Source organism: Homarus americanus, unplaced genomic scaffold (assembly GCF_018991925.1).
Source record: "Homarus americanus isolate GMGI-L3 unplaced genomic scaffold, GMGI_Hamer_2.0 scaffold27457, whole genome shotgun sequence".
NCBI classification, from domain to species: Eukaryota; Metazoa; Arthropoda; class Malacostraca; order Decapoda; family Nephropidae; genus Homarus; species Homarus americanus.
This window is the reverse complement of record NW_024731296.1, coordinates 399051-416428: the sequence shown is the minus strand read 5'-3', so window position 1 is coordinate 416428 and position 17378 is coordinate 399051. Positions and strand designations below refer to the sequence as shown.

General features: G+C 40.3%; 1 protein-coding gene across 5 annotated transcripts in view; it reads right to left on the bottom strand.

Moving 5' to 3' along the window:
* Nucleotides 1–17378, bottom strand: part of LOC121867585 (kinesin-like protein KIF19) — a gene marked incomplete at its 3' end in the record, with an annotated part of 121868 nt that overhangs the window by 80744 nt on the left and 23746 nt on the right.

Genomic DNA, 17378 nt, shown 5'->3' with positions numbered 1-17378 from the left:
GAGCGTGTTGGGAATAAACCTGTGAGCGCCGGCGCCAACAACCTTCACACACACACACAGCAAAGTTCGTGTTGTGAGAGCGACCCATGAAAGGTGTGCAGTGGCTTAATCCCAGTATAAAAGACAAGTGAAAACATGGGGTATAAAAACGCCTTAATTAATGTACGTCCCTGAGTGACCGTGTGGCGACCACTACATGACTGCGGACTGTTTCACTGGGTACTTTTTTTAATACAGGGGTGACAGTAATTGTGGGGTGGGGCGAGAGAAGACGTACTGTACACTCGGTAAAAAAGGTATCTTTCGGGAGGGGGTCGATGAATTTGGAACTGAACAATCCTGTTGTCTCGCTAGGGTTGGTAGGTGTGATTGTGAGACATTTCCTACCTATTATGGAAGGCCTAAATTTGTTCTTTCATTCACAATATAAAATTAGTCCATTGCAATATGATTGGAGAATTGCAGTGTGCCTCGTGAGCCTTTATTAAAAGCCTTCATTCGTGTTGTCATTTTGTTTCGCACAAGAATTGTAAAAGATAATTTTTTTACCGAGTGTACATGATGACACCGGAAGCCAGTTTGTCAGGCGTCCATTACTGGTGAAGGTGAGTCACACTACTGATTTGAATCCAATTTTATCACAACTACAAGTTCATGGTTATTTTCTCTCTCTCTCTGTCTCTCTCTCTCTCTCTCTCTCTCTCTCTCTCTCTCTGCGGGAGGATTTGTTTGGCTGCCACGACAGGAAAAGATTGACAGGTCGTTTCCGGAAGCATGTCGCAGTCCCACGCCACGAGTCTCTCCATTATGTCTAGAACCAGGCGTTGGCAAGGACCGAAGGCACACATAACACAAGCCTTAAGAGGAATTCCTAAGGTGGCCGTGGTGGCAAATATTACATACACTAACATGCACCGCAAACACCTCCACCACCTCTCCACAACCATCACCGGTGATGAATATTTCAGCCCTGGGAGGATGTCTATCTCACAGCTGGTGCGTCCCTCTCACAGCTGGTGCGTCCCTCTCACAGCTGGTGTGTTCTTCTCACAGCTGGTGCGTCACTCTTACAGCAAGTGACCCCCTCACCACTCTTACAATACTAACAGACGATGTGTAGGAAGCATTCAACAGAATCCAAGATAATAAAAACACCACAGACAGACAGACTGACTGAAAAGCGGAGGGACAGTTGACGTAGTAGCAGGTGTCTCATCGTTCATGGGTTGATAATGGTTAACGTCTGATTAATTAACTCCAGTAAAATCACTGAGGTAACTGGTGACACAAATCCTTAAAATAAAAAGTGAGTTTCTAGCAATATTTGTACAAACCGCAATATTTACCCCCTCATATTTTCCATAATTACGGGTTCCAGCAAAGATGATTCATAATAAAACATTTGTGCCTCACCCGTTGACAATTTTTATTTTTTTTTATTTTAAAGTCTGTAGTTTCGTCTTAAAAAGTATTTGCTAATTATGAGTTCTACTTGATAATTCTACGGACACTGCAATCCATGTTTCATTATATCAACTTGACCGTCCTTGAATCATTGGTCACCACATATCAAATATTTACTATCAAAACACACGCGGCCTTTAGTTCGTCCCTGGCAGTAATTAAATTTTATTTTACTGGCAACACACAATAATAAACTCACGTTATGCCCCCACACCACTGTTTACTTCACTTGTTTACTTACCTTCTGGTTAATGTGGATTTTATTTTTATAACAATGTCTAGAATTTCTGAAAGCACACTGCAGAATTCGGCATGCTAATCTAGAGCTTTGCTGCTGTTGTTTATATGAAAATTAATCTTGATAAAATCACACGGGGAAAAGGGAAACATTGGAGCACCTTAGCTTTCGTCTTTATTCAAGACATCTTCAGAGGCAACTAGGTTGCTCCATTGTTTCCCTTTTCCCCGTGTGATTTTATCAATATACACATATATATATATATATATATATATATATATATATATATATATATATATATATATATATATATATATATATATATATATATATATATATATATATATATATATATATATATATATATATATATATATATATATATATATATATATATATATATATATATATATATATATATATATATATATATATATATATATATATATATATATATATATATATATATATATATATATATATATATATATATATATATATATATATATATATATATATATATATATTATATATATATATATATATATATATATATACATATATATACATATTATAATTGTCATTTTTAACTATGAATGTTCTCTGAGCAAATATTATTGGAACTAAACGGTAAAGCTAAGAATGCTGACATGACGCGTGCAACATCCCTGAGATCAAACGAGCAACTATTATATTACTGATCGTTGCATCGTATATTTAAACAGCAATATTTTGGTGCAATGGCAGGCAAGATGGCATTACCACCAGCATGGCGGTACAAAGTCCTCGATCTTTATTTGCAGCAGTGAGTTATAGTCCTTTAACACGAGAAAATAATAGAAACTGGAGTGTATGATTATCAAGAACAGCGGGTATGGTGTGATACCGTATCTGTTATCTCAAATATATGACCCTCAATTTATTGCTGTCATTTACAGTTTGTAATTACAGTTTACATTTCAAGAAACATTATAATGACTTTTAGCTTAAACACACCCGTAACATACAAAGGAGGATGATCAATACATAATGATTTATAGCACGTGAGAAGATCCCGAACTTGAAATACTTATAACTAATCGTACACACATAATAATAATAATAATAATAATAATAGTGGTTGTCTCTCGTATAACGAGGATGGCCGGCCCAAGGGCCACCTAGGCGTGAATTTGTTTAAGAGCTTTAAGGCGTAGAAGCTGTCGCCAACACAACAACCACAGACTAAGTTAACGAGCTTCATGACCCAGTGTCAAGGAATAGTCCGAAAAGACCGGACTACTCGCCAACTGCACTGGCTAACCATTAACCTGGAATACGATCCGCAAATTGATTAATATCCAGGTTCCCAATTACTACAGGGTAGACAGAGGCAAATGACGTAAAGAAACTTGCCCATAGTTTCACCCTGCCCGGGATCGGACCCGGGTCTGCTCGCTTGCGAGGCGAGAATGCTGACCATTACACCACAGGTCGCCACTCGTACACACACACACAAGTTATGGCATCAATGACGATAAAAGAATTAACAAATATTAATGAAACAAACCAAAGTAAACCCGAATATTAGAACAATGGCAAATAATACGTTCCTTAAATCTACACCCCAGTCTACTCATGTAGCCTGAAAAATGACCAGGTCAACGCTCAGTAGTTTCATCGAAAGCTCAATAAATACCTTAAAATTCAATACAAATCCATCTTACTTCTATAACGATGTCATAAAGTCTCAAGACCACTGGAGCTCGTGGAGGTTTACTATAGAAAGTGTGATGGATGGCCACCAGCATTCCTCTACTAGGGAGTATAATAACAGCAAATTCTTAAGGATTATGTTTTAGGGACAAAGTTGGTACGATATTGTTTTGGGAACTTCTATGTGAGTGTGTGTGTGTGTGTGTGTGTGTGTGTGTGTGTGTGTGAGTGTGTGTGTGTGTGTGTGTGCGTGTGTGTGCATGTGTGTGAGTGTGTGTGTGTGTGTGTGCGTGTGTGTGTGTGTGTGTGTGAGTCTAAGGTCCTAAAAATCAATGCCATGTCAACTGTGAACCCCTTAAACACTGAAATTCACGTGTTGAATTGTATACCCTCTAATACACGTGGATTTTGTGCAAGTCTATGAGCTTAACGTTGGCATGGCAACTGAGTTTTAGACCCCCGCCCCACACACACACAATACACTTTAACACTCAGGTTCCATTATCCCAAAGCAGTATCATGCCAACTTTAAGAGTATGACATGTGTGACCTCTTAAATTACCCCAAGGTGTGTAGAACTGTACACTAGAGATTACTAGTTAAAGAGCTTTGGTGGTCATACAATATCTCACAACGATAATATCACCCAGGTTACACCATAAAGTTTTAACAGTATTATCTCCTGTTCGATCGACAGTGGGAGACGACACGGCGAGGTAACTGAGGTGTAGGTGGACAATGTACAGATATAGAAAGAACGTAATACTGTATATTGTTGGTAACTACCACCTCGCATGAGACACTTTCATCAACATAAAATAATTTAAAATACAGCCAGTGAATCACCTACTCAAACTCTCATCAGTGGAAATATTGAACACAGGTGTTAAATAAGTCGCGAATAAAATACATAAACATGGCAGAACCGACCTTCAGCCGATAACAGTTACGTCACGTCATCAGTGGTAAATAATGTGAACTTATCTCTTGTCTTGATGGCTCGGGTTAATGGGGTCGCGAATACGTAAATTATATTGCAGTAAGACCCAAGGATTATAGATCTGCTCTTAAGAATATGATACATACTTAGGAAAGGAAGTGTATCCGTTTATTAAGTCGAACACGCGATATATCAGCAAGCTCCTTAATCAATTAAATGGATACACTCTTAAATTTTACACACGCCAACACAGGTACTAATGCCGGTTTAGAACAAGTCATAAAAGTAAAATGATAGCCAATTCGTTTATTTTAATCTCAACTCTCAAAGTCGTCCGAGCTCTTAGTGGGATCAAAAACCTTGTCATGTTTCAAAAAATCGTTAAACCCTGTCAAGAGAAACAGCGTTCATGCCGAGGAACACAACGCCGCGGGAGTAAAATATAATAGCGACAATTCAGCTTAAGATCAGGTGGTTCCGAGTAACCCCCCCCCCCCGCCCCCCTATCCTCAAGGTTAACGTTCTAGCAACCGATCAAAGCAATAAATATTTGCCATCATGCAGCCAATCACTGTTTATGGTCGTCACTCTGACTGTAAATGCTGTGTAAATTTCATTAATGGACAAACGCAGTGGTATCTATGAAGCTGTGTTCTCGACCATAAATTCATATATCAATAAGAGGCCTGGTATGTGTGTTGTGCTGTGGAAGCATCGAGGCTACCATTATTCATGAACAACTGCGCTGGACTCGTCAGGTTACCCGCATGGACAACAGTAGACTGCCAAAGCAGCTACTTTACAGTCACCTAACGAATAGTAAACGTAACGCTGGCGGGCAACTGAAAAGGTATAAGGATAGTCTTAAGACAGACTTGAAAAGTGCCAAATCGACCCCCTCACCCGGGAGACGATTATCTTCAAGTTAGCCCGACTGCATAACGAGGCAGACAAGCGCTAACGCCAGAAAGACGCTGTCGTCGCCCCTCCCGCACTAGATGTAACCCACCACATGTGCAACATCTGTGATCGACCCTACCGGTCCCATATCGGCCTCTTTAGTCACCTCAGAACTCATCAACCTAGGTGACATCCATAATAACTCATATCATTGTATCATAGTTGGATGATCGTCATACTCGCTTCCTAGTGACAGAAAAGTAGTGTGTGTGTGTGTGTGTGTTTGTTTGTGTGTGTCTCCTAGCGTGCGTCGCCAACACCCGCGACAAGTTGTTAAGGTGCTTTGTAACTTATGTGTTTTTAGGTGTCCAATGTCTGTGTGTGTGTGTGTGTGTGTGTGTCTTGGTTACCACCTGTTTTTCTCAACATGACCTTGTGTTTGAGTTCTGAGGCAATTTACGTAAGGCAAATATTAATACGTGAAGTTATAAGACCGTATTTCAGCCGTAAAATAATAATTGCATAAAGTAAATTCTAATACAATATCGGTTTAAAAAACTCTTACCAACTCAATCCAATTTTTTCGATGATTTTTATATATTGCCTGGCGCTCGCATTTATATATAATGTGTAATTTCTAACACATTATATTTAGTGTTTGGCATTATATCATAATCATATTAACTGTAAATCATATATGCTATCAGCATTGTAGTGAATATTATATATCAACATAATTTATTAGTGTCTTACAGTGCGTATGTTAATTACGAGGTATGAATTTTTCCCCAACATTCTGCATCCTAGTCACGAGATCATTTTGATGAAACTTTCTTAAGGGGGAAGGTGTCTGGGGTTCAAAGCTGTCATTTTTTAAGCTTTGTTAGTTTGTGTGTGTGTGTGTGTGTGCAAAGATATTTATAGCGTGTCTATGAACCTGAAAAACAATACACACACACACAAGCACACACACGCTCCAAAAACAGTATCATGCTAGCACTAAGCCCCTGGATGTATTAGGCACATGACACGCCACGTTGATCGATTCTGTCACACACACACGTAAATGTAATCACGATGAATATTCCTCGTAAGTGAAGATACAAGGATTGACTAATTGGCTATGGTAAAACAAAATAACGTCGAAATATATACACTGAGACTCATTCACTTCATCACCAGTTTGGAGACAAGCGTAAGCTACCTTAGCGAGTCTTCTGGAAATATTCTCGATGATTTTGTCAACTGGTGTTGTATGAGATTTAAAAGGTACCGATATCGCTAAATTAAGGTGTGGCGGTGAAGTGTGGCTTGACGTGAGCCTCGCCATTAGCTGGTAGCAAGGATTAATTATAAGTCTACTGTGAATTCACGCTGGTAATATTAGCTTCACCCAGCGTAATGCACAACACCAAATCTCTTGCGTATAACAAAGAACACATTCTAAGTATATTCGTAACTTACATTTCATTCTACACCATTTGGGATTATTACTTGCCTCCCTCAACACCTCCCTCCCCGGCCCCCGACGCACACCAGTAGCCTTGTACCTCACCTAATTCAGTACGATGAATTAATGCACTAAGAGATCTAAACCGTTTGAGGTCGATGACTTAAAGCCTTTGAGTACAATATATTATATATACAGGTACTGTACATATACATACACATATAATTTCTCATTCTTTTTTTTTAGCTCTTTATTATTATTATTATTATTATTATTATTATTATTATTATTATTATTATTATTATCAATTTTTTTATTATTATTATTTATAATTTTTATTATTATTAAGATTTTCTTTATTATTATTGTTATTTATTTTTGTTTATTTATATTAATTTTATTAATTTTATTAATATTATTATTATTATTATTATTATTATTATTATTATTATTATTATTATTATTATTATTATTATTATTATTTTATATTTTTGCCTCCGAGGCCATGATGTGGGTCATTATAAAATGACCTGTGCCTGGGTGGGCTAATGCCCATAAAAAAAAAATATAATAATAATAATAATAATCAAGGGTTTTTGAAAGAGCATGACAGACGGAAGGCTGAAAATATACAGTTACATAATTGGGGAATAGGTCTCTTGATTTACAAATAATATACAAGTAACATAAGTGATACAAATATGATATATCATAACTAAGTGTGAAGCTCAAACTACAGGGCATTTCAACATAGTGACTGCAAAAAGTAAGATTGACTGGGAGTGAATACACTGGTTGATTACAAGTTATTGATAATTTTTACAATGGTTGGGACTGGGCTGTTCTTATAGCGATCAGTTCGTGCTCGTATGGGCTTGATGCGGTTGTGGTGTCGAACAGCAATTCTCGGACGAGGTATCTCGGGTGGTAGTAGGAGCCGGCGTCGAGGATGGTGCAGAAGCTTCTCACCAAATTTGCAGATGAGGTCGTGGTGATGGTCAGAGAGAGCAAAGAGGGTCAGTGTGTTGAGCGATTCTTGATATGTGGAGTAGGAAGGGGAGAGAATAATCTTGCATGCCCTCTTTTGCACTTTTTCTATGTGTTTACGTTGTGTGACATTTAGGGAGGAAGACCAGGTAGGGGAGGCATAGGTGAGCTTGGGAAGTATGAATGTTGAGTAAACACTGAGGAGCTCGGGTGCAGGAACTCCGAAGGACTTGAGTCGGTGGAGGAGGTGGAGATGGAAACTGGAGGATTTGACAACTTCACTGACGTGTGTTTTCCAACTTAGTTTGTTGTCCATGGTAACGCCGAGGAGCTTAGTGGAATCTACAACCTGGAGTGTGTTGGGACCTACAGTAATGGAAGGGGGTGGGACAACGTCGGAGGAGAGGTTGATGTGCATAACCATGGTCTTTGTGTGGTTGATGGTGACGTAGTTGTTGGTGGCCGTTTTGGAGACTGTTCAACAAACCCTGAAGGGCTGTATAATCGGGAGCATAATTGCTGACACTGATCCCAATGGTGGAGTCGTCGACATATTTCCAGCAAGCAGGGGTTTCTCTTAGGGCATCAGCATCATTGATAAGTATAAGGAAGCATAGTGGTCCCATCTTGGTGCCTTGGGGGACGCCGCAGGTGAGTGAATGAAAAGTGGAGACAGCCCCACGGAAGAGTACAGCTTGGCGTCGGTTACTGAGGAAGTCTGTAAGCCATGGTATAAGACTTCTTCGAAACCCGAAGTCGATAGCTTTGTTGATGATTAAATTGTGGTCGACTAGATCAAATGCCTTGGTGAAGTCAATGAAGGCGACAGCTACAGACGTTTTTCCAGGTGGCGGTATATGTAGTCGAGAAGGCTGACAAGACAGTGAGTGGTGGAGGAAGTTTTCATATTACCAAATTGCTGAGGGTCTACGACTCCTGCAATATCAGCATAAGCCCAGTCGAACACAAAACTTTCACAGATTAGGCTGGGTATTGGAGTGATTGCAATGGGTCGTAGCTGATTTAAGGATTGTGGGCTGGTTGACTTGGGCACTGGTGACACATATGAAGTCTTCCAGTCAGCTGGGCATCTGGCTTGACTGAGGGAAGCATTGATGATGGAGCAGAGGGGTTTAGCTAGCTCCGGGGTGAACTCCTTGAAGAGTTTCATTGGTAAGTCAATGGGGGTGGTGGAGCGTTTTAACTTCAGTTTGTCCAGACATTTTGCTACTTCAAATTCTTCTACTAAGTCAGTGGGAAAGGGGGCTGGTAGGTAAGCAGGGAGATTGGTTGTGTCAAGCCGGGGGAGCGTCTGGCATATAGTAGCGAAATGGTTATTTGATTGCTCAGCTGCGTCAACATTAGTGAGATGGCAAGGAAGGCGAGGGGGTGTGTCTTATTGTTTAGTCCACAGAGTTCTTTAAGCTTACCATACCACTGACTGATGTTGGTCTGCTTCAGGTGTTGCATTTTGGTTGGGTAGTGAGACCTCTTTGCAGTGCGTATTTCGCGGATGACTCGGTTGCGAAGGGACCTGTAGCGGTTGTGGTCATTGAGATAAAAGGCTCTGTCTCTCTGTTGCATAAGTCTTTTGATCCGAGGTGTGATCCAGGGCAAGTCAGCTGGGTGAGATCTGACGGACTTCTCGGGGACATATTCCCATGAGTACGATGACAACCGGGGTTGTCATCGTTATCGAGGGGTTAACTTAAGATTAAAGGATGTGTCAGTTGACGACAGAGGTTCAGTACAATCTCTATACGATTCTAGGAGTAATCATCTGTATGTCGTAACAAGAGATCACAGAAGATCCATGTCATCAATGCAATTATTATAAATTAACAAGTTATTATAACAATATTATAAAAAAAATAATTCCAAGATACTGTCAACAGTTCCCAATAACCCTTACCGCTCCGTGAACTATGACGTCACATCCGTAAGTCTAATGGCGGTGAAATTTTGAGGTCATGGTCGGGATTCATAACTCTTCTGTGCCTTAATTATGCACCATATCTGATGCTAAGAGAATTTATCTGGCTAATGTTATCTGGGTTTAATTTTAATACCATTTTATACATATTTTTAACGCTGTAACCGAACAAATTAATTCTTATAGCTACAGTTATGAGGGAAATAATTCATCCTAGGAACCCTAGAGATTTTAGGTCAAAGTAAGTTTCTCACGTCGAATGAAAGAGGTATTTAGTGCTGAAAGTGTAGTGTACACAATGCAGGTTACAACACTTGGAGGCGAGGCCCGTACTGCCGTGGCCTTGGCGGTGTTGGTAAGCCTCAGTAGGCCATGGTTCACATTCCCAACGATCTTACATCGGTTTCCTTGCGCATTTTTTTTTTTTTTGTCAGATAACTTTATTGTTCTTGTACAGACTGGGATTCAATAAAATCCGTTTCTAGAAACCTTAAATTCTAACCTAAGCGAGATCAGAGCTTTTCAATTTTCGGAAACGAATCGTAATGAACATCAACAGTATTGCAAATTTTCTTTTATAAGGTTTGACGAAAAACATAAATAAATCGGTACAAGGAAAGCTCAATTTTACCAAACTTTATTGTTATCAAATTTAAGAAGGCACATTTAGTTACGGCATTTTCATCGTTATTTCAACACCATATTCTCGTAATCTTTCGTGGCAGCTTAGAGGCGTCAGCTTCTACCTTCTTACACACACAGGGAAAATCATAACTTATGGGGCTTTGAGAGGTCTGACCCGGAAAATCCCTTAACGCTATGTATAAATAGATTTACGGAGGTCAGGCCCTTGACACAAAGTATGCCATATTCTGGTGTCACATGCGTATTGCTAAACCATAAAGGAGAAGTTTATTGACACAATTATTTGGCGTCCAGTGTGAGCGAGATTCATTCTACATTTTTTTAATCTTAATATTAGAACCCAAGGTGACCTACCATCAATATGAGTCTTACAATTCAGCGTCCAGTCTCAGAGGTTCGTAAGATATTTTCTACCCTTAACTGGGATAAGAACCTAAACATTTCGGTTAAAGTCTATTAAATGATATTTTACGAAAAAATATCTGCCAGCCATCTTTGTGCTACAGCCTACTGTACAGTAGGTGAGCCTGTTAGACGCGATATCACATAATTAAAAAAAAAATCAAAAACTAATCTTACTATTCAAGCGTTTGTAACTCCAGAAAATGTTCGGGGCGGGAGTGTGGTGCTGTACTGCAGTTCGTAGATGACAATAATTACCTTCTCAGAAATCTTTGACAAGAGTCATTCATTGGAAATTTTCATAAAACAGTATATTCACCCATTAGTTAAACAATTTTTTAAATGTAGAACAATAAAATTTCAATATTTAATTTACGTTTACAATTATACAATCAAAATATAAATTCCTCCAACGTGTACTATATATATATATATATATATATATATATATATATATATATATATATATATATATATATATATATATATATATATATATATATATATATATATATAGTACACACACAGTAAATACAGTATACAGGTATATATGGCAACATTGGGTGGAAGGGTAGTTCCGAGAGTGGCACCACTTTAGCCACCCACCCATGTTTACTGGTTACTTGGCAACACTACCCCCACCCGCAACCCCCCACCCCCACTTCGCTAAACACGCGCCAAACTCACTCTTGTGGCTAGTATCTACGGTGCTCATTTTCCTTGCAAGGTCATGCACTTATGTCGTTTTGAGGCTAATTTGATGGTATCAGGCGAGTGAGTAAGCTAAGGTGTAGCGTGTGTGTGTGTGTGTTTGTGCGGTACACTAGAGGGGCTTCGAGGGACACACACACACGCGGACAGTAAGGGTTAGTTTCATTGGATCCTCGAGTAAATATTTTAAACCCAACGGGGATATTAACTACTTTCCCATTGTCCGAAAACGAGAAAATAACTATTACCTTCACTCCTTCTGGTTATTACTTATTGACTACCAATATAACCTTTCATAAATAATATTTGATTGGTTATCACCGAACTGGATAAATGTTAACCCGATATATATATATATATATATATATATATATATATATATATATATATATATATATATATATATATATATATATATATATATATATGCAACATAGTGTATCTATTCGGTAACGTTTCGATAGTATGTCTAAACAAGGAATAACACATATACTGTACACTAGGGAGTGACAGTTTGGCAAAAGTTTTCAAAATCTAATTGCTTGGGTTGGATTATTTGTTTATCGGCCACGCTAATTCCGAATATGTTTGAGTTTTTTACATCATTGCATTAGAAGGTTTGTGGATACTTTTGGGTTTGGCATGAAAAACGCAAAAAAACTGTAAATAATAAAGGACTGGCAATGTGGCACAACCTGTTAAAATCAAGTTATTGAATTGGATTATTCGACTACTGTGTACACTGGTTCATAATATGCTATTGTTTTACAACTCAATGCGCTACAAATTATGCCGATATTTTTGCTGCAAGTCACCACATACGTATATTTCGAAAACCAGGGCCCAATATTACCAACGGCGTGGATAGATTCCGTGGAATGAATTCAGGACATTCCCGCTCATGGAACATTACCAAACTCGTATATGTGCCAATGGCAGGCCAATGGCAATATTTACAGAGTTTGTTGAGGCTCCCTGGACGGGAATGCCCTGAATTTATTCCACGGAATCTATTCACGCCGTTGGTAATATTCGTCCCAGGACTGATCAACGAATTCAGCCCAAGTAGCTTGACTTGGACAGTTAAGGACAAAATCTCAGTCCGTACTTTTGAATAAAATATTGTTCAATAGGTGGTGATATTGAAGTGCTGAAAGTTGTTTTTTCTGTGTTGTTTTGCAGTTAGTTCAAAGGGCCGCCACCAAGATGGGTCGTCCTAAGATTAGCAACACTCAGCTGCGCCAGGGTAACGATAAGGTGTTCGGGGTTCGGATGCCTCTGCCATCTAACAAGTTGCCTCTGAACAAGGAAGTTGGAAGTGCCCTGGCTTATGAAGCAGAAAACGAGAGGTTAAGGAGAAGAACAAATGCTTTTGATTATATGGATGCCACCAACAAGGTGACTGAGAAGGTACTGGATGTGTATAGGAAGGCCACTGTCCCCACTATCTCTGAAATCAGGGTGAAAATGAGAGTCCACGACCTGTGGAGGATGCGGAGGGAGACGATGATGATGAAGGGAAATGGACAGAAACAGAAAAGGAAGAAAACGAAGAACGGAAAGCTGAAGATGAGGTTCGAGGATATAGCTGAGAAGTTGTTTGATGTGGCAGACGACAGCAAAGTGCACGAACGAGAGAAAAGCTTCCTGGCAGCCCAGAGGAAACCGGGAAGGGAGGGCTGCATTGATGGCGTTGACAAAATTGTGACTGCCAAGCTGAAAGAAGAGAGGGAGAAGGAAGCGAAGAGGGCAAAGAAAAGGGCTGAGGAAGAGAGGAAAACTGAGAAGATGAGGTCAAAGAGTAAGGAGGAGATGGAGAGGATGTCGTGTAAAGTGTCGGCAGTGGATGACAGTGCTCAGGAAGAAGATAGTGATTATAAGGATGTCAATGACAATGAGTTCAAGGCTATGGTCGACAGGAGAGCAAGATCAGAGAAAAGGAAAAGGGAGAAAGAAGCCGAGGACAGGATCGGAGAAACTGCTGACAGGTTCAAGGTATCCAATGATGCAGTGGCTCACATCGCAAACACCATCAGAGCTGCAGACAACATCATAACTGAAGGGGACAAGTCTAAAGTGACTAACTGGAAGAAAGTGGAGAGAGTCAGGAAGAGGTCACGAGAACAGAAAAAAGAAAAGTTCAGGGGATTCAAGGTCAGAGGTCTCATGGTAGATGAGAGGATCAATGAGAACAAGATAGTGACTGGTGTAGGTGAGAAGAACCACAAGAGATTCGCCATGGAAAAGAGGGAAGACTGTGCAGTGATCGGCTTCCCTGGTGAGGAGTTCCTTGGTCACCTGGTCCCGGTGGGGGGAAAGGGGTAGACCTGGCCACCAGCCTGCTGGCCTTCCTGGAGGAGCGCGGTATTGACACCACCGACCTCCTGGTTGTCCTTAGCGACGGTTGCAACAAACTGAGTGGCTATAATCACGGTTTCATCGCCGAGTTTGAAAGGCTGTTGGGACGGCCTCTCCTCCACATCCACTGCCTGATCCACAGTCTGGAGAAGCTCTTCGGCCATCTATTCAACCATTACGCTGGCCCAACCACTGGTCCCGCCTCCTGGAGTGGTGAGGAGGCTCGGAAGCTGACCGGCAACGTGTGGGACCTTCCGGTGGTTGAATTCGAGGCCGTCACCAACACCTACCTCAGGTCTCTCCTGGATGCCATCCCCTCCGTCGTCTGGGAGGAGTTCAGCTGGGACACCCGGTATCTGTTGGAGATGGCCAAGACGGTGGAGTCCGGCCACATTGAGGAGAGATGGGCCAGGGCACGGGCCGGAGCCATGACCAACGCCAGATGGCAAAACACGGAGAGCAGGGAGCTGAGGGCCTACATGAGCACCACCTCCCCCAGCGAGTCACAGAGACGGATGACCTCCTTCATCATCCTTATCTACGTGCCCTCCTTCCTGGAGATCAGGCAGAGGAATCTGCTACTGGAGGGCCCACGCCACCTCCTCGCCATCATCAACCGGGTGAGGACGTACTGCACCCTGGAGGAAGTGGAGCTGCTTACTCCATACCTCCAGTTCAACGGCTACTTCGGCCAGCACGAGGTGGTGCTGGTCTCACTGCTGGCCTCCATGGACAAGAGTGAGAGGGAGTTGGCCCTAAACATCATCAAGCAGCTGAGGAAGAAGGAAAAAGGCACAAGAGAAAGACAGTGAGGAAAGTGAGGAACCCTCAACTGAATCTGGCAGCCACCAAGCTGTCAGAGTTGGTTGATCTGCAGAAGGCCAGCTCCTCCCCTCCCATCCTGTTCCAGCACAGTGACCAGGAACTGGAGCAATTTCTGGAGGAACCGTACAGTGAGCCAGGTCTGCCCTGCACCACCACCGCAGTGGAAAGAGGAGTGAAGCTCACCACGGAGGCGGCAGACGTGGCCAGCTCTGCCTGGCAGCAGGACCAGGTCACCTGGAACAAGCTGGAGGCCAGGAAGAGAAACAAGCGGAGGGCTAAGAAAGAGGACTACCAGTGCTAGACTGTGGGGACACTGGGACTGAGGGGACACTGTGGGGACAGCCAATGTTAGTGTGCCAACTGTGCTAGTGTGCTGCTGATATATTGAAGCATACATGCCAATAATAAAGAATGTCTACCATTATTCTTGTTTTTTTTTATGTCGAACCGAAAAGTATCCACAAACCTTCTAATGCACTGATGTTAAAGATTCAAACATATTCGGAACCAGCGTGGCCGATAGACAAATAATCCAACCCAAGCCACTTGATTTTGAAAACTTTTGCCAAACTGTCACTCCCTACTCCACATTGTCTCAATGTTCAGTCCTCAAAACTTCTTCTTCCATCAATAGCTCATTAACGGTGTATGTAAGTTCCACCATGTTTTTCACTACAACGGTACAGCAAAGTACATTTTTCTTAGCATTAAACTGTTATTATTTTATTGTCTAATCATCACTACATATAACACCACCCATCATCACTACATATAACATCATCCATCATCACTACATATAACACCATCCATCATCACTACATATAACATCATCCATCATCACTACATATAACATCATCCATCATCACTACATATAACACCATCCATCATCACTACATATAACACCATCCATCATCACTACATATAACATCATCCATCATCACTGCACATAACATCATCCATCATCACTACATATAACACCATCCATCATCACTACATATAACATCATCCATCATCACTACATATAACATCATCCATCATCACTACAAATAACACCATCCATCATCACTACATATAACACCATCCATCCTCACTACATATAACACCTTCCATCCTCACTACATATAACAACTTCCGTCATCACTACATATAACACCACCCATCATCACTACATATAACATCATCAATCATCACTACATATAACACCTTCCATCATCACTACATATAACACCATCCATCATCATTACATATAACACCATCCGTCCTCACTACATATAACATCATCCATCATCACTACATATAACACCACCCATCATCACTACATATAACACCATCCATCATCACTACATATAACACCATCCATCATCACTACATATAACACTTTCCATCATCACTACATATAACACCACCCATCATCACTACATATAACACCATCCATCATCATTACATATAACACCATCCATCATCATTACATATAACACCATCCATCATCACTACATATAATACCATCCATCATCAGTACATATAACACCATCCATCATCACTACATATAACACCATCCATCATCACTACATATAACACCATCCATCATCATTACATATAACACCACCCATCATCACTACATATAACATCATCCATCATCACTACATACAACACCATCCATCATCACTACATATAATGCCATCCATCATCAGTACATATAACACTATCCATCATCGCTACATATAACACATCCATCATCGCTACATATAACACCATCCATCATCACTACATATAACACCATCCATCATCACTACATATAACACCATCCATCACCACTACATATAACATCATCCATCATCACTACATACAACACCACCAACATCCTCACTACTATATAACACCATCCATCATCACTACATACCAACACCATCCATCATCTACTACATATAACACCATCACATCATCACTACATATAACACCATCCATCATCACTACATATAACACCATCCATCATCACTACATATAACACCACTTATCATCACTACATATAACACCATCCATCATCACTACATATAACACCACCCATCATCACTACATATAACCCCATCATCATCACTACGTATAACATCATCCATAATCACTACATATAACAACATCCATCATCACTACATATAACACCATCCATCATCACACTACATATAACACCATCCATCATCACTACATATAACACCATCCATCATCACTACATATAACACCACCCATCCTCACTACATATAACACCATCCATCATCACTACATACAACACCATCCATCATCTACATATAACACCATCCATCATCACTACATACAACACCATCCATCCTCACTACATATAACACCATCCATCATCACTACATACAACACCATCCATCATCACTACATATAACACCATCCATCATCACTACATATAACACCATCCATCCTCACTACATATAACACCATCCATCATCACTACATATAACACCATCCATCATCACTACATATAACACTTTCCATCATCACTACATATAACACCACCCATCATCACTACATATAACATCATCCATCATCATTACAGATCGGTAAAGTAGTTTCCGAGATTCTCGTGCGGACACACAAACAAACAGACATACTTCTTTGTTTTATATACTGTAGATAGATATATAATTATAGAGATAGCTGACAGGGACGAAGTCGTTGCCGCACACTCTGCTTGAGACATGGTAAAAATCATTTGATAGCATCTAACATCGAGTTTTATAAAGAATAAATATATATTTCTATTGTCACGAAGTAATGTGATTTTCAACATTCAGAATACTGTACTACTGAA